Below are 26,234 nucleotides of genomic sequence, written 5' to 3'. Positions count from 1 at the left end.
TAACATTAGTGTTGACATTGAAGATCTCTATCTAATAATCATTGATAGATTCTTTGTTGTAGGAATTGGCATTTCTCTCTCCACGGAAGTTAACACCTCAATGTTTCATTCAACATTGTGGGCAGAAGGGCCTGCACAGTGTTGTAATGTTCTGTTTGTGCTGCAGATAATGAAAATGGCCCTTCATTCAATGAAAAGGAAATTCAAGTCATTTGAAATCTCCCTACCATAGGTTCCACACATACCAAGATAACATCTTATTGCCTTTGGGCCAGTAGTGAGATAAAGAGTCTTCTAAGAATGCTAAAGAATTGAATTGAATTGAATTTCAGCTTATTGTCATTTAGAAAATACAACTGCAATGCAGTTAAAAAATGAAACAAAGTTCCTCCAGAATGATATCGCAAAAGCACACGACAAAACAGACTACACCAGAAAATCCACATAACATTTGGCAATCCCCAATCCAGAGTCTGGAGAGGCTGCTGCGTATTAATATCGCGCTACCGTCTTAGCGCGTTCCCCGGAAAGGAGCTCCAAATCCATCAGACAAAACAAGACTACCCAGACTCACAACCAAGTCAGGAGACCAACTCTACCACCCAACAGACCAAAAACTAAAGCTACAAGACTCACACAAAACCACATAGTTATAACATATAGTTACAACAGTGCAAAACAAGACCATAATTGATTAAAAAAAACAGACCATGAGCAAAGTAAAAATAGTCCAAAGATGTTAAAAGACTATAAGTTGGAAAGAAACCAGCACACAGTTTCTACAAGTCCTCAGCGTCCCGATAGACTGTCATCCCACGCCGGCGGCAGAAGGGAATACCCCCGCTATGGGCTTCCATGGCACCGCCGGACTTAGCCTCGCAGATGCAACACACAGTGAAAGTACCCCGACCGCAGCGGACTCCAAGTCCGTCGAACCTCCAAGTCTCCGACCATTCCCTCCGGCACAGCCTCTCTGAGCACCATTCTTTGCCAAGCGCACTACGACGCCCCCGCCACCAGCCACCAGCAACGCGACCCCAAGGACTGGGGGCCTCTTCTTCCCAGCAGAGACCTGGACCTCACCACTACAGCGGCAATGAAGAAGGCCTTCCTGGAGATTTTCAGATGCTCCTCCGTGCTCCCACGTCCGTTCTTCATCAGATTAGGATTGTGCATGGTACCCCGCTCGACAAATAACAGATATCAACTCCGGAGAGTTGTTGATTATAACATAGTCATGGCTTGCAACTTATCATGCAAATTGCACCATTTGCCTAGTCACAGTTTACACTTATTAAATGGGAAAAGAGATAAAATGTTTCATTCCATTGAAGTACGTTGTGATTTTCCTGAAAGCATCATTTCATTTACCATAGCTACAAAGCACTAAATGTTGCAAAGCATATATGTTGCACACAAAAACTCCAACTATGGAAAAGGGAGTAACTGAGTGTTGCAGAATTATCAATACTTTTAGTTCTGCATCAGATGTTGCAGAAGCATTTAGATAGCAAATGTGAATTACTCACCAAGGTTTTATCATCCAGAAAATATGTCTTTTATGTGAATATTTGATCCAATGCCCAGTTAGAAAAGTTGCCATTTATACACAGTTCCTTTACTTGGATCATGTTGGTGCCTTTTTTTGTCTTAAATTTCTTTCTTCTGGTTTTAGCTCAGAAGAATTTTACAGGCATATTATCTGGGAACTTCAGTGGCTGCTTAAATAGTTGGCAACTGTCCTTGATTAGCCATTTCTTGCCATTTAGATCAAAAGCTGAGAGAAATACTAAAGAACTCAAATTCAAACTCAAAGGTCATACCTTCCCCAGAAGAGATCCCGATGATCCAGAAACCCTGCTGCCCCCTGCACGAGTCCCTCAGTCACACATTTACCTGCCAAATCATCCTATTTTTGCCCTCACTAGCATGTGGCACAGACAGCAAACAGAGATGGTTACCCTGGTGATCCTATTTCTCATCTTTCCATGTAGCTCCCGAAAAGCCTCCTGCAGGACCTCCTCACCTTGTCTATCTATGTCATCCATGCCGATATGTACCAAGACTTCTGACTCCTCACCCTTGCCCTTGAGAATGCATTCGATCCTATCTGGCACCAGGGAGGCGAAATACCATCCGGCTGTCTCCATTACACCCACAGAACCGCACCTCCGTTCCTCTGACTATGGAATCTCCTATCAACACTGCCGTCCTCTTCACCTCTCTGCTCCTCTGACTATGGAATCTCCTATTAACACTGGCGTCCTCTTCACCTCTCTGTTCCTCTGACTATGGAATCTCCTATCAACACTGCCGTCCTCTTCACCTCTCTGCTCCTCTGACTATGGAATCTCCTATTAACACTGCCGTCCTCTTCACCTCTCTGTTCCTCTGACTATGGAATCTCCTATCAACACTGCAGTCCTCTTCACCTCTCTGTTCCTCTGACTATGGAATCTCCTATCAACACTGCCGTCCTCTTCACCTCTCTGCTCCTCTGACTATGGAATCTTATATCAACACTTCCGTCCTCTTCACCTCTCTGCTCCTCTGACTCTGGAATCTCCTATCAACACTGCCGTCCTCTTCACCTCTCTGTTCCTCTGACTATGGAATCTCCTATCAACACTGCCGTCCTCTTCACCTCTCTGCTCCTCTGACTATGGAATCTCCTATCAACACTGCAGTCCTCTTCACCTCTCATCTCCTCTGACTATGGAATCTCCTATCAACACTGCCGTCCTCTTCACCTCTCTGCTCCTCTGACTATGGAATCTCCTATTAACACTGCCGTCCTCTTCACCTCTCTGTTCCTCTGACTATGGAATCTCCTATCAACACTGCAGTCCTCTTCACCTCTCATCTCCTCTGACTATGGAATCTCCTATCAACACTGGCGTCCTCTTCACCTCTCTGCTCCTCTGACTATGGAATCTCCTATCAACACTGCCGTCCTCTTCACCTCTCTGTTCCTCTGACTATGGAATCTCCTATCAACACTGCCGTCCTCTTCCCCTCTCTGCTCCTCTGACTATGGAATCTCCTATCAACACTGCCATCCTCTTCACCTCTCTGTTCCTCTGACTATGGAATCTCCTATCAACACTGCCGTCCTCTTCACCTCTCTGCTCCTCTGACTATGGAATCTCCGATCAACCCTGCCGTCCTCTTCACCTCTCTGTTCCTCTGACTATGGAATCTCCTATCAACACTGCCGTCCTCTTCACCTCTCTGTTCCTCTGACTATGGAATCTCCGATCAACACTGCCGTCCTCTTCACCTCTCTGTTCCACTGACTATGGAATCTCCTATCAACACTGCCGTCCTCTTCACCTCTCTGTTCCTCTGACTATGGAATCTCCTATCAACACTGGCGTCCTCTTCACCTCTCTGTTCCTCTGACTATGGAATCTCCTATCAACACTGCCGTTCTCTTCACCTCTCTGTTCCTCTGACTATGGAATCTCCTATCAACACTGCCGTCCTCTTCACCTCTCTGACTATGGAATCTCCTATCAACACTGCCGTCCTCTTCACCTCTCTGTTCCTCTGACTATGGAATCTCCTATCAACACTGCAGTCCTCTTCACCTCTCTGTTCCTCTGACTATGGAATCTCCTATCAACACTGCCGTCCTCTTCACCTCTCTGTTCCTCTGACTATGGAATCTCCTATCAACACTGCCGTCCTCTTCACCTCTCTGTTCCTCTGACTATGGAATCTCCGATCAACACTGCCGTCCTCTTCACCTCTCTGCTCCTCTGACTATGGAATCTCCTATCAACACTGCCGTCCTCTTCACCTCTCTGCTCCTCTGACTATGGAATCTCCTATCAACACAGCCGTCCTCTTCACCTCTCTGTTCCTCTGACTATGGAATCTCCGATCAACACAGCAGTCGTCTTCACCTCTCTGTTCCTCTGACTATGGAATCTCCTATCAACACTGCCGTCCTCTTCACCTCTCTGCTCCTCTGACTATGGAATCTCCTATCAACACTGCTGTCCTCTTCACCTCTCTGCTCCTCTGACCATGGAATCTCCTATCAACACTGCCGTCCTCTTAACCTCTCTGCTCCTCTGACTATGGAATCTCCTATCAACACTGCCGTCCTCTTCACCTCTCTGCTCCTCTGACTATGGAATCTCCTATCAACACTGCCGTCCTCTTCACCTCTCTGCTCCTCTGACTATGGAATCTCCTATCAACACTGCCGTCCTCTTCACCTCCTGTTCCTCTGACTATGGAATCTCCTATCAACACTGCCGTCCTCTTCACCTCCTGTTCCTCTGACTATGGAATCTCCTATCAACACTGCCGTCCTTTTCACCTCTCTGCTCCTCTGACTATGGAATCTCCTATCAACACTGCCGTCCTCTTCACCTCTCTGCTCCTCTGACTATGGAATCTCCTATCAACACTGCCGTCCTCTTCACCTCCTGTTCCTCTGACTATGGAATCTCCTATCATCACTGCCGTCCTCTTCACCTCTCTGTTCCTCTGACTATGGAATCTCCTATCAACACTGCCGTCCTCTTCACCTCCTGTTCCTCTGACTATGGAATCTCCTATCATCACTGCCATCCTCTTCACCTCTCTGTTCCTCTGACTATGGAATCTACGATCAACACTGCCGTCCTCTTCACCTCTCTGCTCCTCTGACTATGGAATCTCCTATCAACACTGCCGTCCTCTTCACCTCCTGTTCCTCTGACTATGGAATCTCCTATCATCACTGCCGTCCTCTTCACCTCTCTGTTCCTCTGACTATGGAATCTCCTATCAACACTGCAGTCCTCTTCACCTCTCATCTCCTCTGACTATGGAATCTCCTATCAACACTGCCGTCCTCTTCACCTCTCTGTTCCTCTGACTATGGAATCTCCTATTAACACTGCCGTCCTCTTTACCTCTCTGTTCCTCTGACTATGGAATCTCCTATCAACACTGCGGTCCTCTTCCCCTCTCTGCTCCTCTGACTATGGAATCTCCTATCAACACTGCCGTCCTCTTCCCCTCTCTGCTCCTCTGACCATGGAATCTCCTATCAACACTGCCGTCCTCTTCACCTCTCTGCTCCTCTGACTATGGAATCTCCGATCAACACTGCCGTCCTCTTCACCTCTCTGTTCCTCTGACTATGGAATCTCCTATCAACACTGCCGTCCTCTTCACCTCTCTGCTCCTCTGACTATGGAATCTCCTATCAACACTGCCGTCCTCTTCACCTCTCTGTTCCTCTGACTATGGAATCTCCTATCAACACTGCCGTCCTCTTCACCTCTCTGTTCCTCTGTCTATGGAATCTCCGATCAACACTGCCGTCCTCTTCACCTCTCTGTTCCACTGACTATGGAATCTCCTATCAACACTGCCGTCCTCTTCACCTCTCTGTTCCTCTGACTATGGAATCTCCTATCAACACTGCCGTTCTCTTCACCTCTCTGTTCCTCTGACTATGGAATCTCCTATCAACACTGCCGTCCTCTTCACCTCTCTGTTCCTCTGACTATGGAATCTCCTATCAACACTGCCGTCCTCTTCACCTCTCTGTTCCTCTGACTATGGAATCTCCTATCAACACTGCAGTCCTCTTCACCTCTCTGTTCCTCTGACTATGGAATCTCCTATCAACACTGCCGTCCTCTTCACCTCTCTGTTCCTCTGACTATGGAATCTCCTATCAACACTGCCGTCCTCTTCACCTCTCTGTTCCTCTGACTATGGAATCTCCGATCAACACTGCCGTCCTCTTCACCTCTCTGTTCCTCTGACTATGGAATCTCCTATCAACACTGCCGTCCTCTTCACCTCTCTATTCCTCTGACTATGGAATCTCCTATCAACACTGCCGTTCTCTTCACCTCTCTGTTCCTCTGACTATGGAATCTCCTATCAACACTGCCGTCCTCTTCACCTCTCTGTTCCTCTGACTATGGAATCTCCTATCAACACTGCAGTCCTCTTCACCTCCTGTTCCTCTGACTATGGAATCTCCTATCAACACTGCAGTCCTCTTCACCTCCTGTTCCTCTGACTATGGAATCTCCTATCAACACTGCAGTGCTCTTCACATCTCTAATCCTCTGACTAGGAAATCTCCGATCAACACTGCCGTCCTCTTCACCTCTCTGTTCCTCTGACTATGGAATCTCCTATCAACACTGCCGTCCTCTTCACCTCTCTGTTCCGCTGACTATGGAATGTCCTATCAACATGGCCAACCTCTTCACCTCTCTGCTCCTCTGACTATGGAATCTCCTATCAACACTGCCGTCCTCTTCACCTCTCTGCTCCTCTGACTATGGAATCTCCTATCAACACTGCCGTCCTCTTCCCCTCTCTGCTCCTCTGACTATGGAATCTCCTATCAACACTGCCGTCCTCTTCACCTCTCTGTTCCTCTGACTATGGAATCTCCCATCAACACTGCCGTCCTCTTCACCTCTCTGCTCCTCTGACTATGGAATCTCCGATCAACACTGCAGTCCTCTTCACCTCTCTGCTCCTCTGACTATGGAATCTCCTATCAACACTGCCGTCCTCTTCACCTCTCTGCTCCTCTGACTATGGAATCTCCTATCAACACTGCCGTCCTCTTCACCTCTCTGCTCCTCTGACTATGGAATCTCCTATCAACACTGCCGTCCTCTTCACCTCTCTGTTCCTCTGACTATGGAATCTCCTATCAACACTGCCGTCCTCTTCACCTCTCTGCTCCTCTGACTATGGAATCTCCGATCAACACTGCCGTCCTCTTCACCTCCTGTTCCTCTGACTATGGAATCTCCTATCAACACTGCCGTTCTCTTCACCTCTCTGCTCCTCTGACTATGGAATCTCCTATCAACACTGCCGTCCTCTTCACCTCTCTGCTCCTCTGACTATGGAATCTCCTATCAACACTGCCGTCCTCTTCACCTCTCTGTTCCTCTGACTATGGAATCTCCTATCAACACTGCCGTCCTCTTCACCTCTCTGTTCCTCTGACTATGGAATCTCCTATCAACACTGCCGTCCTCTTCACCTCTCTGCTCCTCTGACTATGGAATCTCCTATCAACACTGCCGTCCTCTTCACCTCTCTGTTCCTCTGACTATGGAATCTCCCATCAACACTGCCGTCCTCTTCACCTCTCTGCTCCTCTGACTATGGAATCTCCGATCAACACTGCAGTCCTCTTCACCTCTCTGCTCCTCTGACTATGGAATCTCCTATCAACACTGCCGTCCTCTTCACCTCTCTGCTCCTCTGACTATGGAATCTCCTATCAACACTGCCGTCCTCTTCACCTCTCTGCTCCTCTGACTATGGAATCTCCTATCAACACTGCCGTCCTCTTCACCTCTCTGTTCCTCTGACTATGGAATCTCCGATCAACACTGCCGTCCTCTTCACCTCCTGTTCCTCTGACTATGGAATCTCCTATCAACACTGCCGTTCTCTTCACCTCTCTGCTCCTCTGACTATGGAATCTCCTATCAACACTGCCGTCCTCTTCACCTCTCTGCTCCTCTGACTATGGAATCTCCTATCAACACTGCCGTCCTCTTCACCTCTCTGTTCCTCTGACTATGGAATCTCCTATCAACACTGCCGTCCTCTTCACCTCTCTGTTCCTCTGACTATGGAATCTCCTATCAACACTGCCGTCCTCTTCACCTCTCTGCTCCTCTGACTATGGAATCTCCTATCAACACTGCCGTCCTCTTCACCTCTCTGTTCCTCTAACTACGGAATCTCCTATCAACACTGCCGTCCTCTTCGCCTCTCTGTTCCTCTGACTATGGAATCTCCGATCAACACTGCCGTCCTCTTCACCTCTCTGTTCCTCTGACTATGGAATCTCCGATCAACACTGCCGTCCTCTTTCCCTCTCCGTTCCTCTGACTATGGAATCTCATATCAACACTGCCGTCCTCTTCACCTCTCTGTTCCTCTGAGCCAGAGCAGCAGACATTGCCAGAGACCCGGTCACTGTGGCTCCTGCCTATAGCTTGTTCCCCTCATTGGTGTCTAATGCTGTACACTTATTACTGAGGGGATTGGCCACAGGAATACTCTGCACTGACTGTTTATTTCGCTATCTTCTCCTGACAGTCACCTAGTTGCTTGTTTCCTGCAATCTGGGTTCCTTTCTTTCCCTTCTTCAGTCACCTATATGGGACGAATATCTTCGAGGAGCAACTTCAGTTCCTTAATACATTATCTCCGAAGATGCAGCTCGCTGCATCTCATTCATATGTGTTTACCCATGAGACTGGAAGTCTCCCAGACTTTCCACATCCCACACAGAGTGCAAAACACTGCCCCTGGAGCCACTCCATCGACACTACTCTGCCTTAACAGATGAGGAATGAACAAGTAAGAACGGAAAGAGAGAAACATACCAGATACTTCACCTCACCCGAGCACATTGAGCCAAAGCCACTCTGAACACTGGCACCCTCACAGGAATGGCCACTCTGCTTGCACTTGAATTATTCTTATTGGCCCTTTCTAATGAATCCCTCTTGCTGATTGGTCGCTGCCTAACTCAGAGAAATTGCCACAAGGCTCTGCCTTTTTGGAGCTGATGGCATCCCTTATTGAAAGGTAGATCTACCTTACACACTCCCTCACATTGATTGCCCAACTCAGTGAAACCGCTGCGAAGCTCTACCTTTTAACTCTGGATCGTGGACTTGATTTGAAAGTGCTCTTTTCATGCCTCCCTCACATTCATTGCCCATGTCCACTAATGCCATATTGACAGCATTCTTCGGGTAAATATATGCAGTAGCTCAGCAAGACATTTTTTTATATGTCATAAGACAAGTTCTTGCTTTTTCTCTCTCATTTGGTTATTGCTGTCAGTCATCAAATATTTCATATTCTGCATCTTCTCTACGGCCTTGCAGAAATTTATAGCATACATTTTCCATTTGTACCCTTGCTCACTAATCCAAATATCTAATCAGCCAATCATGTGGCAGCAACTCAATGCATAAAAGCATGCAGACGTGATCAAGACGTTCAGTTGTTGTTCAGAGCAAACATCAGAATGAGGAGGAAATGTGATCTGAGTGACTTTGACCATGGAATAATTGTTGGTGCCAGACAGGGTGGTTTAGGTATCTCAGAAACTGCTGATCTGGGATGGAAATAACTCAGAAAATGTGTAGTTTGGGTGTTTGATGGTTGGGTTGAGTTGATCTCTGACCTTGGCAATCCATTTGGAAATGTTTCGTCACCAAACAAGGAGACATCATCGGTGCACTGTTCTTTTGTGGTGTGTCCTCTGAATGCTGGGCCTTTATATATATATATATCAATCAACTGATGGTGTCATAATGGAAACCAAATTACGATGTAGGGAGAGTCTCATCGCTGATTGGTTGCAAGGCAAATTGTGCATTGTGATCTAGAATTTTGCTCACATTGGCTTATAAATAGGACAGTGGCAGGATTCCCTGAGGCCACACACTTCAATTCCACAGACCACTGTCTGTCCATGGCCTCCTCTACCGTCAAGATGAGGCCACGCGCAGGTCGATGGAGCAATACCTTATCTCCCGCCTAGGTAGCCTCCTACCTGCTGGCATGAACATCCAACTCACAGACCTCCGTTGATACCCCTGCCCCCCTTACCCCATCCCTATCTATAATTTTAGTCTGGTTCTCTTTCGCTCTCTTTCCCCCCCTCACTATAATCTCCCCCCAGCCCTATCTTTCTTTCTCTTTTATTACCCATAATTCTCCACCTTCCCCCAACCCATTTCCCTTCAGCCTATCACTTCCCAGCTCTCTTCTTTATTCCTCCCCCCACTTCTTATCCCCCCTCGACCATCCCATGTTACTTCACTCCTGATGAAGGGTTTTGGCCTGAAACGTCGTCACTACCTCCTCCCATAGATGCTGTCTGGCCTGCTGAGTTCTGCCAGCATTTTGTGTTTTTATTGAGGTCTACATGTATGTTTACAGAATTGTTTGTGGAAAACCGTGCTTCTAAGAATTTTCTTGCATGCCATGTGTGTGATTATGCCATGACTTTCACTGATGCCCAGTCGAATTTGTGACCTTCTTGCTCTTCCTGGATAGAGACCAGGAGAGTTGGTCATGCTCCTTACAGTCAGTTGATGTTCATGGATCCTTGTGGATAGTTTTCTCCCAGTTTGGCTGACATAATATTTTGTAATGCCCGTGTAGCACCAGACTTGTCGTGTGTGACCATTTGGTGCACTCTTTGAGAAAATCAAGTTACACACGGTGCCAGCAAGCCATCAGAGGAATCCAGGTATCAGAAGAAGGCAGTGAATAGGAGCACACACTTCTGGAGAAAAGGTTTTGTTTATAAGAGAAGAACAATATGTACAAAATACTTAAATAAGCAAGAACAATTCAAAATTCAAACATTCTGTTCAGGTTCTAAATCTTAGATAACAAACCACAACAAATTCCTTTTTAATTAGAATCAATGAAATTGCTTTAATACCCTAATCTCTCTAACTAATTAGATCTAGTGTTATTCCCTATTTAAAAGTTTACAGACTAAACTTTCCTTTTTACTTATCCCTAGTTAGTTAGAAAAACAAATATAATCCCTACTTTCAAGTATTATAGTTAACTTCAGTTTCAGTTCGAGGCAGTATATCTACAAGTTTAAATTCAAGTTCAAAAATTATATGTACAGTTTTACTCCTTTCATGACAATTCTCCAACATCACAACTTTTAAACAAAGTAAATCTATTTCAGTAATTTATCAAAGTCTTTGTAGAAATAATCAGTTCTTGCAGAAAATTAAATTCAGATTCTTTGAATGAAAATAAACTTATACATCCAACCGTATTAAATCCATTGCGTTATTACACATTTCATTCCCACACTGGTCCTTCATCTTGGGTGGCTCACCATCTTGTCTCTTATTTAGTAGAGCTACTAGGACTTGATGTTTCAATCCTAATGATAAAGTCAGCACTCTCGATGTTGGCAGTGGTTTGGAGTGGTGACGAGGAGGGTAGCTACGCCATTGGGGTCATCAGGTGGGCACCCTCCTTCTTTGGTGTTTCATTGATAAGCCCACAATGTCTCCAGAGGGCTCAACGGTGCTACCTGGCGTCCCAGATACAACCCCCTCATTTCTGTCCCCTCCTGTCTTCATCTTGCAGCCCAGTTGTTGTCTTTCCTTTTAATCCAAATCCAATTGCTGCTTTCCTCTGCTGCATTTGACAAGGATTTGATTGCTTGTTGGAGGGAGACACACCTCACCCCCACCTTCTTCAATAGACTGGTTGTAGATGTAGCAACAAATCCCCTGCATCCCACTTCTACAGGGAAAATCTTGGTCATCCAACCGTTCTGAGCAGCTTCAGTTGCCAGTTCAGAGTACCTGGTCTTTTTCCTCTCATAAGCTTCTTCAACGCCATCTACCCATGGTACTGTCAATTCCACAACATATGCCAGCTTGGCTGTTCTGGACCACAGGACAATGTCTGGCCGGACTGTTGTAGCCACAATATTTGGGGGAAACACAAGCTTTTTCTCCAAGTCCACGTCCATTTTCCAATCCCAAGCAACATGCAGAATGCTTATGTCCTCTGATGTTACCTGGTGATCTGGAGGTTGGCCTGCTGGTACAAATTATGTAATGTGGATATTTCCTGCCAATATTTGTGGGAGAGCATTTACGGTGGTTTGCCTCTGTTCCAAGATTGATGCCAGCTGTCTGAGAACTTGGTTATGTCGCCAAGTGTACCAGCCCTGGCTGAGGCTCATGGTGCATCCTGTTAAAATGTGCCTTAGTGATCCAGGTGCTTGACAAAGAGAGCAAGTGGGGTCTTTTCCCCACCACTGGTTCAGGTTTTGAGGTGTTGGTAGGAGGTCATAAGTGGCTCTGATGACAAAACTTAGCCGAGATCCCTCCGTCTCCCAGATGTCACGCCAACTGAGTTTCCTCTTTTACAGACTCTCCCAATTAGTCCATTGGCCCTGCTTGGCCATTGAAATGACTCTGGCGTGTCGCTCTGCCTCCTCCTGTCCCCTCACCTCCTCCACCACGAGCCGTCTCTTCTGCGCTGATGTTGCCTTGTGCCATAGAGGAGCCTTTGGGACGAGCCCGAGCCCAGCTCTCCCATGTTGGACTTGGCCAACCACATCCCTGAAGTGAAGAGCAGACCTAACACTGAACGGCTTCAGATGGGGTCCACTTCCTCCAGTTGCCACGGGGGGGGGGGCGCTGTTCGAATAACAGTATCGTCACATTCAGTGAGGGTAATGACCAACCTTGCTTTGGTACATTTGTATTCTTCCACAAGACTTGTATTTGGTAATTCCAATTTGCCGTTCCCGTACAGTCCAACAGGACTTAAGCATTGTGGAAGTCCAAGCCACTGCTTCACATGTGTGCTGATCACTCTTTCGAGCTTTTCCACCTTGTTGATGGGGATTTCATACACTGTTAAAGACCACATGAGTCTTGGGAGTATACTGAACTGGAAGCTTGAGTTTTCCTGGCAGCCAGGTCTTGTTGATGCGAGCTATGTATGTGATGGTTTCCTTTTTGAGTTGTTTAAACTGCTCGGTGTCCTTGAGCTTGGCATCATACCATCAGCCCAAGCTCTTCACTGGCATTTCTGACACAGTTGGGACAGGTGTTCCATCAATATGAAATCTTTGATCCGTGACTTGACCTTTGACAATGGAGATGCTTCTGCACTTGCTGGGCTTGATTTTCATCCTGGCCCATGTGATGTTTTGATGAAGCTTTTGCAGAAGACTCTTGATGCAGGGGACAGTTGTCGTCAGTATTGTTATATCATCCATATAGGCTCATATCAGTGGTAACTGTTGACCAAACTGTAGTCGTTTTCCTCCCACAACCCATTTTGAGGCTGATAATGAGCTCCATTGCCATAGTGAAGGCCAATGGGGAGATGGTGCACCCCGCCATGATGCCTACTTCCAGTGGTTGCCAAGCTGTGGTGAAGTCTGATGTTGTGAGACAAACTTGCAGATCCTGGAAGTACTGTTTTACCGGATTTGTTATTGTTGCAGGCACCTGAAAGAATTCAAAAGCAGTCCACAGCAGGGAATGAGGAGCTGATCCATAGGCATTGGCCAGGTCGAGGAACAAGACATGCAGATCCTTTTCTTCTTTCTTAGCTGTCTGGATTTGATGCCATATAACACTGGTATGTTCAAGGCATCCCGAGAAGCCTGCTATGCCAGCCTTTAGGATTGATGTGTCAATGAAATGGTTTTGTTTCAGATATTTTGTAAGTCTTTGCGCCAACATGTGAAATGAAATAGTTTATCATCCATGGAAAGTCAATTCACAAACTTGTTCAAAACTTAACGAAAAGCCTTGGTATGATTTTACAGAACAAATTCCCGACTACACGGTAGGGATTTAGAGAAGGAAGTCTGAGAATTGGAATGGGAGCGTTGCGGGAGCCATTTTCTTTTTCTTCTCATCGGGGTTAGGAGAGGCGGAATTGCGCAGGCGTGTGACATCGGGCAGTGAAACGCAGAAGATTTAAAAGGAACACAGCCTTATACAGCGGGCAGCAGAGTGAGCCGGAAACAGAGAGAAGGCTGAAGGGCTTTGGCTCAAAGGGCTTAGGCGGAAACAGGCGAGGCAAGGTAGGTTTAGTTTTCAATTTTTCCTGTTATTTGAGGAAAGGAGGAATTATGAGTGTGAGGGCAGCTTGGTGTTCTCAGTGTCAGATGTGGGAGGTCCTGGAGTCTCCTAGCCTCCTGGATGTCCATATCTGCTCCAGGTGCACCAAGCTGCAGCTCCTAAGGGACCATGTTAGGGAACTGGAGCTGCAGCTCGATGACCTTCTTCTGGTCAGGGAGAGTGGGGAGTTGATAGAGAGGAGTTACAGGCCGGTGGTCACACCAGGGCCACGGGAGACAGACAAGTGGGTCATAGTTAGGAGAGGGAAGGGGAAGAGTCAGGTACTAGAGTACCCCTGTGGCTGTACCCCTTGACAATAAGTACTCATGTTTGAGTACTGTTAGGGGGGGACAACCTACATGGGGGAAGCGACAGTGGCTGTGCCTCTGGCACAGATCCTGCCCTGTAGCTCAGAAGGGTAGGGAAAGGAAGAGGAAGGCAGTAGTAATAGGGGACTCGATAGTTAGGGGGTCAGATAAGCGATTCTGTGGATGCGATCAGGAGATCCGAATGGTAGTTTGCCTCCCTGGTGCCAGGGTTCAAGATGTTTCTGATCACGTCCAAGATATCCTGAAGTGGGAGGGTGAGGAGCCAGAGGTCGTGGTACATATAGGTACCAATGACATAGGTAGGAAAAGGGAAGAGGTCCTGAAAGGAGAATATAGGGAGTTAGGAAGGGAGTTGAGAAGAAGGACCACAAAGGTAGTAATCTCGGGATTTCTGCCTGTGCCGTGCGACAGTGAAAGTAGGAATGGAATGAGGTGGAGGATAAATGTGTGGCTGAGGGATTGGAGCAGGGGGCAGGGATTCAAGTTTCTGGATTATTGGGACCTCTTTTGGGGCAGGTGTGACCTGTACAAAAAGGACAAGTTGCACTTGAATCCTAGGGGGACCAATATCCTGGCGGGGAGATTTGCTAAGGCTACTGGGGGGACTTTAAACTAGAATGGTTGGAGGGTGGGAATCAAATTGAAGAGACTTGGAGAAAGGAGGTTAGTTCACAAATAGAGAAAGCTTGTACACAGTGTGTGAGGGAGGATAGGCAGGTGATAGAGAAGGAGAGCACTCAGACCGAAGATGTAGGGGAGAAGGAAGAAAAAGAAGATAGTAAAGTTGTTTGCACCATGAGGTAGAAACAGAGAGTAAGAGGTGGATAAATTCTTAAATGAATCTATTTTAATGCTAGGAGCATTGTAAGAAAGGTGGATGAGCTTAGAGCATGGATTGATACCTGGAAATATGATGTTGTAGCTATTAGTGAAACATGGTTGCAGGAGGGGTGTGATTGGCAACTAATTATTCCTGGATTTCATTGCTTCAGGTGTGATAAAATTGGAGGGACAAGAGGGGGAGGTGTTGCATTGCTTGTCAGAGAAAATATTACAGCGGTGCTCTGGCAGGATAGATTAGAGGGCTCATATAGGGAGCCTATTTGGGTGGAATTGAGGAATGGGAAAGGTATAGTAACACTTATAGGGGTGTATTATAGACCACCTAATGGGGAGCGAGAATTGGAGGAGAAAATTTTTAAGGAGATAGCAGATATTTGTAGTAAGCACAAGGTTGTGATTGTGGGAGATTTTACTTTTCCATACATAGACTGGGAAGCCCATACTGTAAAAGGACTGGATAGTTTGGAGTTTGTAAAATGTGTGCAGGATAGTTTTTTGCAGCAATACACAGAGGTACCAACTACAGAAGAGGCAGTGTTGGATCTCTTGTTAGGGAATGAGATAGGTCAGGTGACGGAGGTATGTGTTGGGGAGCACTTCGGGTCCAGTGATCACAATGCCATTAGTTTCAATAAAATTATGGAGAAGGATAGGACTGGACCCAGGGTTGAGATTTTTGATTGGAGAAAGGCTAACTTTGAGGAGATGCAAAAGGATTTAGAAGGAGTGGATTAAGACAATTTGTTTTATGGGAAGGATGTAATAGAGAAATGGGGGTCATTTAAAGATGAAATTTTGAGGGTACAAAATCTTTATGTTCCTTTTAGATTGAAAGGAAAGGTTAAAAGTTTGAGAGAGCCATGGTTTTCAAGGGATATTGGAAACTTGGTTTGGAAAAAGAGAGAGATCTACAATAAATATAGGCAGCATGGAGTAAATGAGGTGCTCGAGGAATATAAAGAATGTAAAAAGAATCTTAAGAAAGAAATTAGAAAAGCTAAAAGAAGATATGAGGTTTCTTTGGCAAGTAAGGTGAAAGTAAATCCAAAGGGTTTCTACAGTTATATTAATAGCAAAAGGATAGTGAGGGATAAAATTGGTCCCTTAGAGAATCAGAGTGGACAGTTATGTGTGGAGCCAAAAGAGATGGGGGAGATCTTGAACAATTTCTTCTCTTCGGTATTAACGATGGAGAAGGATATTGAATTGTGTAAGGTGTGGGAAACAAGTAGGGAAGTTATGGAAACTATGATGATTAAAGAGGAGGAAGTACTAGTGCTTTTAAGGAATATAAAAGTGGATAAATCTCTGGGTCCTGACAGGATATTCACTAGGACCTTGATGGGAAGTTAGTGCAGAAATAACAGGGGCTCTGACAGAAATATTTTAAATGTCATTAGAAATGGGGATGATGCTGGAGGATTAGCATTTTGCTCATGTGGTTCCATTGTTTAAAAAGGGTTCTAAGAGTAAACCTAGCAATTATAGGCCTGTAAGTTTGACGTCAGTGGTGGGTAAATTAATGGAAAGTATTCTTAGAGATGGAATATATATTTATCTGGATAGACAGGGTTTGATTAAGAACAGTCAGCATTGATTTGTGCGTGGAAGTTCATGTTTGACAAATCTTACTGAATTTTTTGAAGAGGTTACTAGGAAAGTTGACAAGGGTAAAGCAGTGGATGTTGTCTATATGGACTTCAGCAAGGCCTTTGACAAGGTTCTGCACAGAAGGTTAGTTAGGAAGGTTCAATCGTTAGGTATTAATATTGAAGTAGTAAAATGGATTCAACAGTGTTTAGATGGGAGATGCCAGAGAGTAGTGGTGGATAACTGTTGTCAGTTTGGAGGCTGGTGACTAGTGGTGTGCCTCAGGGATCTGTACTGGGTCCAATGTTGTTTGTCATATACATTAATGATTTGGATGATGGGGTGTTAAGTTGGATTAGTAAGTATGGAGATGACACTAAGATAGGTGGCATTGTGGATAATGAAGGGTTTCAAAGCTTGCTGAGAGATTTAAGCCAGTTAGAAGAGTGGGCTAAAAGATGGCAGATGGAGTTTAATGCTGATAAATGTGAGGTGCTACATTTTGGTAGGACTTATCAAAATAGGACATACATGGTAAATGGTAGGGCATTGAGGAATGCAGTAGAACAGAGTGATCTAGGAATAATGGTGCATAGTTCCCTGAAGGTAGAATCTCATGTGGATAGGGTGGTGAAGAAAGCTTTTGGCCTTTATAAATCAGAGCATTGAGTATAGGAGTTGGGATGTAATGTTAAGATTGTATAAGGCATTGGTAAGGCCAAATTTGGAGTATTGTGTACAGTTCTGGTCACCGAATTATAGCAAAGATGTCAACAAAATAGAGAGAGTACAGAGGAGATTTACTAGAATGTTACCTGGGTTTCAGCACCTAAGTTACAGGGAAAGGTTGAACAAGTTAGGTCTTTATTCTTTGGAGCATATAAGGTTAGGGGGGACTTGATAGAGGTATTTAAAATATGAGGGAGATAGATAGAGTTGACATGGATAGGCTTTTCCATTGAGAGTAGGGGAGATTCAAACAAGAGGACATGAGTTCAGAGTTAAGGGACAAAAGTTTAGGGGTAACATGAGGGGGAACTTCTTTACTCAGAGAGTGAATGCTGTGTGGAACAAGCTTCCAGTAGAAGTGGTAGAGGCAGGTTCAGTATTGTCATTTAAAGTAAAATTGGATAGGTATATGGACAGGAAAGGAATGTAGGGTTATGGGCTGAGTGCGGGCCAGGGGAACTAGATGAGAGTAAGTGTAAGGCACGGACTAGCAGGGCCGAGATGGCCTGTTTCCATGCTGTAATTGTTATATGGTTATATTTTGGACATTCGTCTCTGCCGATATTGTCTCGTTATAGCTGCTGTGTTTTAAAGCCATAGCTTCAATAAATCCATTATCGCTATTGCCTCTCCTCCAGGGGTTTCAGCGTGAGGTTTTCCAGTTAGTAGGGTAAAGATACTCTCCTCATTCCACTCTTAAACGTTCATACCTTCAACTTCTAATTGTTGCTTCATTTCTCTCCTTCCCATGGCTACTTCAGCCACCCCACACCCTCGCATAGTGTTTTTTACAAATTCTCCTTTTTGTTTTTAAATCAGTAAACCTTGTTTTCATCCCTCTGCCAGTAGAACTTCCTAACATTACAACTTTGGGTTTAATTAACCTGGGTTACAATTTGCTGCAGTTCCTGCTTTTGATTTTATAGACCACATTGGTCTCGCCCAATTGTTGGTTTGATCTTTTGGTCTGCAGAGTACTGTCCTTAATGTTGCTGTTGGGTTAAGGCTGATTTATACCTGTGCATCGCATCTATGCCATAGGTACTGCGTACCCTATGCCTTACAGTACGCTGTAGGGTCACATGCACCTCCCCAAAAAACTCTTTCACGTGTCGCAGCAACGCAGACTGCAACAACTGTGATTGGCCCTCAACTCTTTATTTTTTTCCATTGGTTAATACAGTAGCACTGAGTAAATTGGTCTTGATGCTAATTAGGGTGATGCATTAAGGTTTCAGATGTGTTCTAAGTTACAGAATGTGCAAGGTACAAGAATTGTCAGGACAGAATTGGCACCACTTTACTAAGATTAACATTATCAGAATAGTGAGAACGGGTTCACTTTATGTTGGCGCTGTCTATGGTCATCTGCAGAGTTATCCCAGGCAAAGCTATTCATGGAAAAGTTCTGCCCCAGTACAACTTATCTGGATGCAGGTTTGTTATCCAAAAGTGAATGATGGCAAAAGGAAAGATCCAGATAGTCCTTCCTTGAAAAATGTTGGCAATTCTTTGTGAGCGAAGGCGTGCAGCAGTTCCCTTCAAAGCCTTGTCAGAAGTCATCAGCCCTCCACCAGCACACGTAAGTTTTTTTCTGTCTTTCTTCTGCACACTCAATGTACACCAAGCAGAGGTTTGTCTCTAAAATTAACAACCAGTTGACATTACACCCAACAGTCCTGTCATTACCATTAGCTTCAGGCTTTAGGACAAATAACAATGCTCAGAAGTTTAAATCTCCTGGGTTCCAAGATTCCAGAGGGTTTATTAGAAACACAGAATCATAGAAAACATATAGCAAAATAAAGGCCCTTCAGCTCACAAAGCTGTGCCGAACATGTCCTTACCTTAGAAATTACCTACGGTTTACACATAGCCCTGTATTTTTCTAAGCTCCATGAGTTTTCTAAGACTCCAGGAGTCTCTTAAAAGGCCCTATTGTATCCGCCTCCACCACTGTTGCTGGCAGCTCGTTCTACGCCCTCACCACTCTCTGTGTAAAAAACTTACCCCTGACATGCCTCTGTGCCCACTTCCAAGCACCTTAAAACTGTGCTCTCTCATGATAGCCATTTCAGCCCTGGGAAAAAGCCTCTGACTATCCACATAATCAATGCCTCTCATCATCTTATAAACCTCTATCAGGTCACCTCTCATTGTCCGTCACTCCAAAGAGAAAAGGCCATGTTCACTCAACCTGTTTTCATAAGGCATGCTCCCCAATCCAGGCAACATCCTTGTAAATCTCCTCTGCACCCTTTCTATGGCTTCCACATCCTTCCTGTAGTGAGGCGACCAAAACTGAGCACAGTACTCCAAGTGGGGTCTGACCAGGGTCCTATACAACTGCAATATTACCTCTCGGCTCCTGAATTCAATTCCACGGTTGATGAAGGCCAATACACCATATGCCTTCTTAACCACAGAGTCAACCTGTGCAGCTGCTTTGAGCGTCCTATGGACTCAAACCCCGCTGTAACTTCTGACAGACCTCCACACTATCCACAACACCTCCAACCTTTGTGTCATCAGCAAACTTGCTAACCCATCCTTCCACTTCCTCATCCAGGTCATTTACAAAAATTTTAAAAATCAACCTTTTTTATTGTTGTTTACTGTCTTGTTTTTATCTACCGCTCTGTTTGATTGCCTGAGAGAGAGTCAAACAGAGTATCATTGTACCTATGTATGTGTAACGACAATAAAAATCATTCATTCATTCATCACAAAGAGTAAAGGTCCCAGAACAGATCCCTGATGCACACAACTGGTCATCAACCTCCATGCAGAATATGACCCATCTACAACCACTCTTTTCCTTCTGTGGGCAAGCCTTCTTTGGATCCACAAAGTAATGTCCCCTTGGATCCCATGCCTCCTTACTTTCTCAATAGGCCTTGCATGGGGAACCTTATGTCATGCAGGTGAGAAACTGCTAGAAAATTCAGCAGTCTGTGAACAAGGAGGCAATTAAAAGAGAGAGAGGACTCTGACTTGGTTTTGATAACACTTTTAATTGTGACCTTGAGAGAGAGAGTACGGCACCAGCTGGGAAGTCACCATGGTAACAGCTCAGATCGGTTGGGCTAACGGACGGCTGGAATTTCAAATGGATTATAAAAAGTTGAGGCTTTTGGTCTGATAACAGCAGAGGAGACATGACATGGGAGAATTGCGGAAGCTACCCGAGAAACCACTGGTGGAGTTTAAGACCACCACGAGGGTGGAGGCCACGGATTGTTTAATTTCGACCCGTGATTACCAGTGTGGGTAAGAGCTTGCCTGTGGGGGTCTGCTGGTGGTGAACCCGTGCCGTGGGTTAGTAGACCGTTCCCTAGAAGGGGCTCTGTCTGTCTGTGTCTGTGTGGGGTTCACACGAAGTGACTCTAAAGACTTCAGAAGCAAGAGCAACTAAAGCTGCCAATATGAACATCAACTCAATTAACTCTCTCTCTCTCTCTCTCTCTCTCCATCAATTCAACTTGACACAACACAAAGTGAACTGAACTGCTTAAACTTACCTGACACAGTAAGACTGATATCTACCTCTGGGACTATTATCTTTGTATCTACACACTCACGTTTATGGAGATATATATAAAAAATAGTTTATAACCTGTATTGTATTATCCAGTTTTAATTATATTAATTCTTAGTAGTAATGAATATAGTCTTAATTTATAGTAAACCAAACTCTAGGTGTGTTCCATTTCTGCTGGTCCTTTTCAAATTGTCATGGAATTCGTGACAAAATTGGGACCTGCATCCGGGATCTGAACAAATTTGGTTGGAGCCAATTTTCAAAATTGTGGGGGCTTCTCTTAATTTGGGAAATCCCTTGTAATTAACCTGTGTGTGGAAAACAGCAGAAATGGAGGCTATTGAATTTATAGAGAACCCTACTCCTCTGTTTTTGAGGAGAGCCAAAAAGGAGATGCTATGTGACATTGCTAAAAAATGGAAACTTCCCAGAATACAGAGGAGTATGACAAAGGCAGGCATTCAGAGGAAAATAGCTGAATATTGTGTTGGGGAAGAGTTATTTGAGGAGAAGTCACTATAGGAGTTTCTGATAGGTGATGGGGAGACCCTGTTATGATTAGAACAATTAAGAATGGAGAGACTTAAGTTCGAAGTTGCAGAGGCAGAGAAACAGAGGGAGTTTGAGAGGGAGATTCGGCATCAAGAGGGTCAGGTGTCAGGCCGTGGTGGCGAGAGGGGTGTATCAATTAATGTCAGTCAGGAAATTAAGTTTGCTGAAGGAGACATTGATAGGTACTTCCTACATTTTGAGAAAGTGGCTCAGAACAGGAAGTGGCAGAGCGAGGACTGGGCAGTATTGCTGCAAAGTGTGTTAAAAGGCAAGGCACAGCAAGCATATTCTGCCTTGTCTGTGACTGAGTCGACTAATTATGATGCTGTGAAGGAGGCTGTGCTTAAGGTCTATGAAATGATGCCAGAAGCCTACCGACAGAAGTTTTGTGGTTTGAGGAAGTCTGGGAACCAGACATATATAGAGTTTTCCCATGAAAGGAGAGGTACTTTGATCGGTGGTGTGCCTCGAAAGAGGTAGACAAGGATTACCACAAAGTGAGACAGCTGATGATGATCAAGGAATCTAAAGAGTGTGTCCCTAGTGAGATACGGACATACTTAGAAGAGAAAGAGGTTGAGACTCTTTCCAAGGCTGCTAGTTTAGCGGATGAGTTTGCCCTGACTCACAAGATTAAGTTTTTCCTGAGCAAGGGTTATCAGAAGAGTTTTCCGGGATAATCCACTAAGTAACACAGGAAACAAGGCAGGAGCTAGTGACACTTAAGGGGTACGGACAATGTCATTGCGGATTGCCTATCCCGCTGTTAAAATAAATGCTGATGAACTGTGTAAATGCTAAATGTACACTTTGTGAAGTAGAATGTAGTGCTTGGTGTGTAGAATCTGTGAGTGAGCAACATTTTGCTCAAAGATCAAAATTTTCCCAAAAGGGGGAAGGTGTCACGCAGGTGAGAAACTGCTAGAAAATTCAGCGGTCTATGAACAAGGAGGCAATTAAAAGAGAGAGAGGACTCTAACTTGGTTTTGATAACACTTTTAATTGTGACCTTGAGAGAGAGAGTACGGTGCCAGCTGAGACACGAGCTGGGAAGTCACCATGGTAACAGCTCAGAGCGGTTGAGCTAATGGACAGCTGGAATTTCGGATGGATTATAAAAAGTTGAGGCTTTTGGTCTGATAACAGCAGAGGAGACACGACATGTGAGAATTGCAGAAGCTACCCGAGAAACCACTGGTGGAGTTTAAGACCACCACGAGGGTGGAGGCCACAGACCGATTAATTTCAACCCATGATTACCAGTGTGGGTAAGAGCTTGCCTGTGGGGGTCTGCTGGATATATATAAAATAGTTTATAACCTGTATCATATTATCCGGTTTTAATTATATTGATTCGTAGTAGTAATGAATATAGTCTTAATTTATAGTAAACCAGACTCCAGGTGTATTCCATTTCTACTGGTCCTTTTCAACTTGTCACAGGATTCGTGACACTTATCAAATGCCTTGCTGAAACATTACATCTACTGCTCTACATTCATCAATGTGTTTAGTCACATCCTCAAAAAATTCAGTCAGGCTCATAAGACACAACCTGACTTTGACAAAACCATGCTGACTATTCTTAATCATATTCCGCCTCTCCAAATATTCATAAATCCTGCCTCTCAGGATCTTCTCCATCAACTTACCAGCCACTGAAACATGACTCACTGGTCTATAATTTCCTGGGCTATCTCTACTCCCTTTCTTGAATAAGGAAACAACATCCACAATCCTCCAATCCTCCAGAACCTCTTCCATCCCCATTGATGATGCAAAGATCATCGCCAGAGGCTCAGCAATCTCCTCCCTCACCTCCTACAATAGCCTGGGGTACATCTTGTCCGGTTGGGGTGATTTATCCAACTTTATGCTTTCCAAAAGCTCCAACACATCCTCTTTTGTAAAATCTACATGCACAAGCTTTTCAGTCCACTGCAAATCATCCCTACAATCACCAATATCCTGAATACTGAAGCAAAGTATTTATTAAGTACCTCTGCTATCTCCTCCAGTTCTATACACACTTTTCCACTGTCACACTTGATTGGTCCTATTCTGTCAGGTCACATCCTCTTGCTCTTCACATATTTGTAGAATGCCTTGGGGATTTCTTTAATCCTGTCTGCCAAGGCCTTCTCACGGTGCCTTCTGTCTCTCCTAATTTCATTCTTAAGCTCCTTCCTGCTAGCCTTGTATTCTTCTAGATTTCTATCATTACCTAGTTTTTTGAACCTTTTGTAAGCTTTTCTTTTCTTCTAGACTAGATTTACAACAGCCTTTGTACACCACGGTTCCTGCACCCTACTATCCTTTCTCATTGGAATGTACCTATGCAACTCCATGCAAATATCCCCTGAACATTTGCCATATTTCTTCCATACATTTCCCTGAGAACATCTGTTCCCAATTTATGCTTCTGAGTTCCTGCCTAATAGCCTCATATTTTCCCTTACTCTAATTAAATGCTTTCCTAACTTGTCTGTTCCTATCCCTCTCCAATGCAATGGTGACAGAGACAGAATTGTGATCACTGTCTCCAAAATGCTCTCCCACTGAGAGATCTGATACCTGACCAGGTTCATTTCCCAATACCAGATCAAGTACAGATCTTGTAGGCTTATCTACATATTGTGTCAGGAAACCTTCCTGAACACACCTAACAAACTCCACCCCATCTAAACCCCTTGCTCTAAGGAGATGCCAATCGATATTTGGGAAATTAAAATCTCCCACCATGACAACCCTATTATTATTACACCTTTCCAAAGTTTTTCTCCCTATCTGCTTCTCGATGTCCCTGGTGGTCTTTAAGAGAACACCCAGAAGGGGTATTGAACCATTCCTGTTCCTAACTTCCACCCACAGAGACTCCGTAGACAACCCCTCCATGCCTTCCTCATTTTCTGTAGCTGTGACACTATCTCTGATCAACAGCGCCACGCCCCCACCTCTCTATCCTTCCTCCCTGTCCTTTCTGAAACATCGAAAGCCTGGCACTTGAAGTAACCATTCCTGTCCCTGAGCCATCCAAGTCTCTGTAATGGGCACAACATCATAGCTCCAGGTACTGATCCACGCTCTAAGCTCATCCGATTTGTTCATAATACTCTTTGCATTAACATAGACACATCTGCTATACTTTATTAGGAGTTTGAAGAGATTTGGCATGTTAACAAATATGCTCAAAACTTTCTATAGTTGCACCACGGAGAGCATTCTGACAGGCTGCCTCACTGTCTGGCATGGAGGGGCTACTGCACAGGACTGAAAGAAGCTGCAGAGGGTTGTAAATCTAGTCAGCTTGGGTACTAGCCTACAAAGTATCCAGAACATCCTTAGGGAGCGGTGTCTCCGAAAGGCAGTGTCCATTATTAAGAACCTCCAGCTCCCATGGCATGTCCTTTTCTCACTGTTACCATCAAGTAGGAGGTACAGAAGCCTGAAGGCACACACTCAGCGATTCAGGAACAGCTTCTTCCCCTCTGCCATCTGATTCCTAAATGGACATTGAAGCTTTGGATGCTACCTCACTTTTTTAATATACAGCATGTGTTTTTTGCACATTTTTAAAAATAAACTATTCAATATACATGATTGATTTACTTGTTTATTTATTGTTTTATTTTATTTCTCTCTCTCTCTCCCTCTCTCTCTCTCTCTCTCTCTCCCTCTCCCTCACCCTCTCCCCCTCCTAGATTATGTATTGCATTGAACTGCTGCTGCCAAGTTAACAAATTTCACGTCACATGCCAGTGATAATAAACCTGAATCTGATTCTGATTCTCAAGCCATCGGTCTGAGTGCGTCCCTTCCCTATCACCTTCCTATCCTCCCTCTCACACTACCTCCAAGCTTTCTCTGTTTGTGAATCAACCCCCTCTTCCTCTGTCTCTTCAGTTTGGTTCCCACCGCCCCCCCCCAGCAATTCTACTTTAAACTCTCCCCACTAGCCTTAGCAAACCTCCCCACCAGGATATTGGTCCCACTGGGATTCATGTGCAACCCGTCCTTTTTGTACAGGTCACTCCTACCCCAAGAGGTCCCAATGATCCAGAAATCTGAATCCCTGCCCCCTGCTTCAGTCCCTCAGCCACATACTTATCCACCACCTCCCTCTATTCCTCTACTCACTGTCACGTGACACAGGCAGTAATCCCGAGATTACTATCTTTGTGGTCCTGTTTCTCAACTTCCTTCCTAACTCCCAGTAGTCTGCTTTCAGAACCTCCTCCCTTTTCCTGTCTATGTTGTTGGTACCAATATGTATCACGACCTCTGGCTGTTCTCCTTCCCACTTCGAGATATCGTGGACGCGATCAGAAACATCCCAGACCTTAGCATCTGGGAGGCAAACTATCATCTGCATTTCTTTCAACACACAAAATACCGGTGGAACACAGCAGGCCAGGCAGCATCTATAGGGAGAAGCACTGTCAACGTTTTGAACCAAGACCGTTCATCAGGGGCCCGAAACGTCGATAGCGCTTCTCCCCATAGATGCTGCCTGGCCTGCTGCGTTCCACCAGCATTTTGTGTGTGTTGCTTTGGATTTCCAGCATTTGCAGATTTCCTCGTGTTTGCTGATCCGCATTTCTTTCCTGTGTCTACAGAATCGCCTGACTAACCCCCTCACTATAGAGTCCTCTATCACTGCTGCCATCCTTTTGTTTTCCTGCCCTTCTGAGCCACAGGGCTGGACTCAGTGCCAGAGGCATGGCCACTGTTGCTTCCCCCAGGTAGGCTGTTCCCCCCAACAGTACTCAAACAGGAGTACTTATTGTTAATGGGGATAGCCACAGAGGTACTCTAGCATCTGAGTCTTGCCTTTCCCTCTCCTGACTGTTACCCGTTTATCTGTCTCCTGAGGCCCCAGTGTGACTACCTGCCTATAGCTCCTCTCTATCACCTCCTCAATCTCCATAATGAGACGAAGGTCATCGAGCTGCATCTCCAGTTCCCTAAGTCTCCTTAATTTTACTTCCATAA

This window comes from Hypanus sabinus, chromosome 25 (genome assembly GCF_030144855.1).
Source record: "Hypanus sabinus isolate sHypSab1 chromosome 25, sHypSab1.hap1, whole genome shotgun sequence".
NCBI lineage: Eukaryota > Metazoa > Chordata > Chondrichthyes > Myliobatiformes > Dasyatidae > Hypanus > Hypanus sabinus.
Note: the sequence above shows the minus strand (reverse complement) of the source record.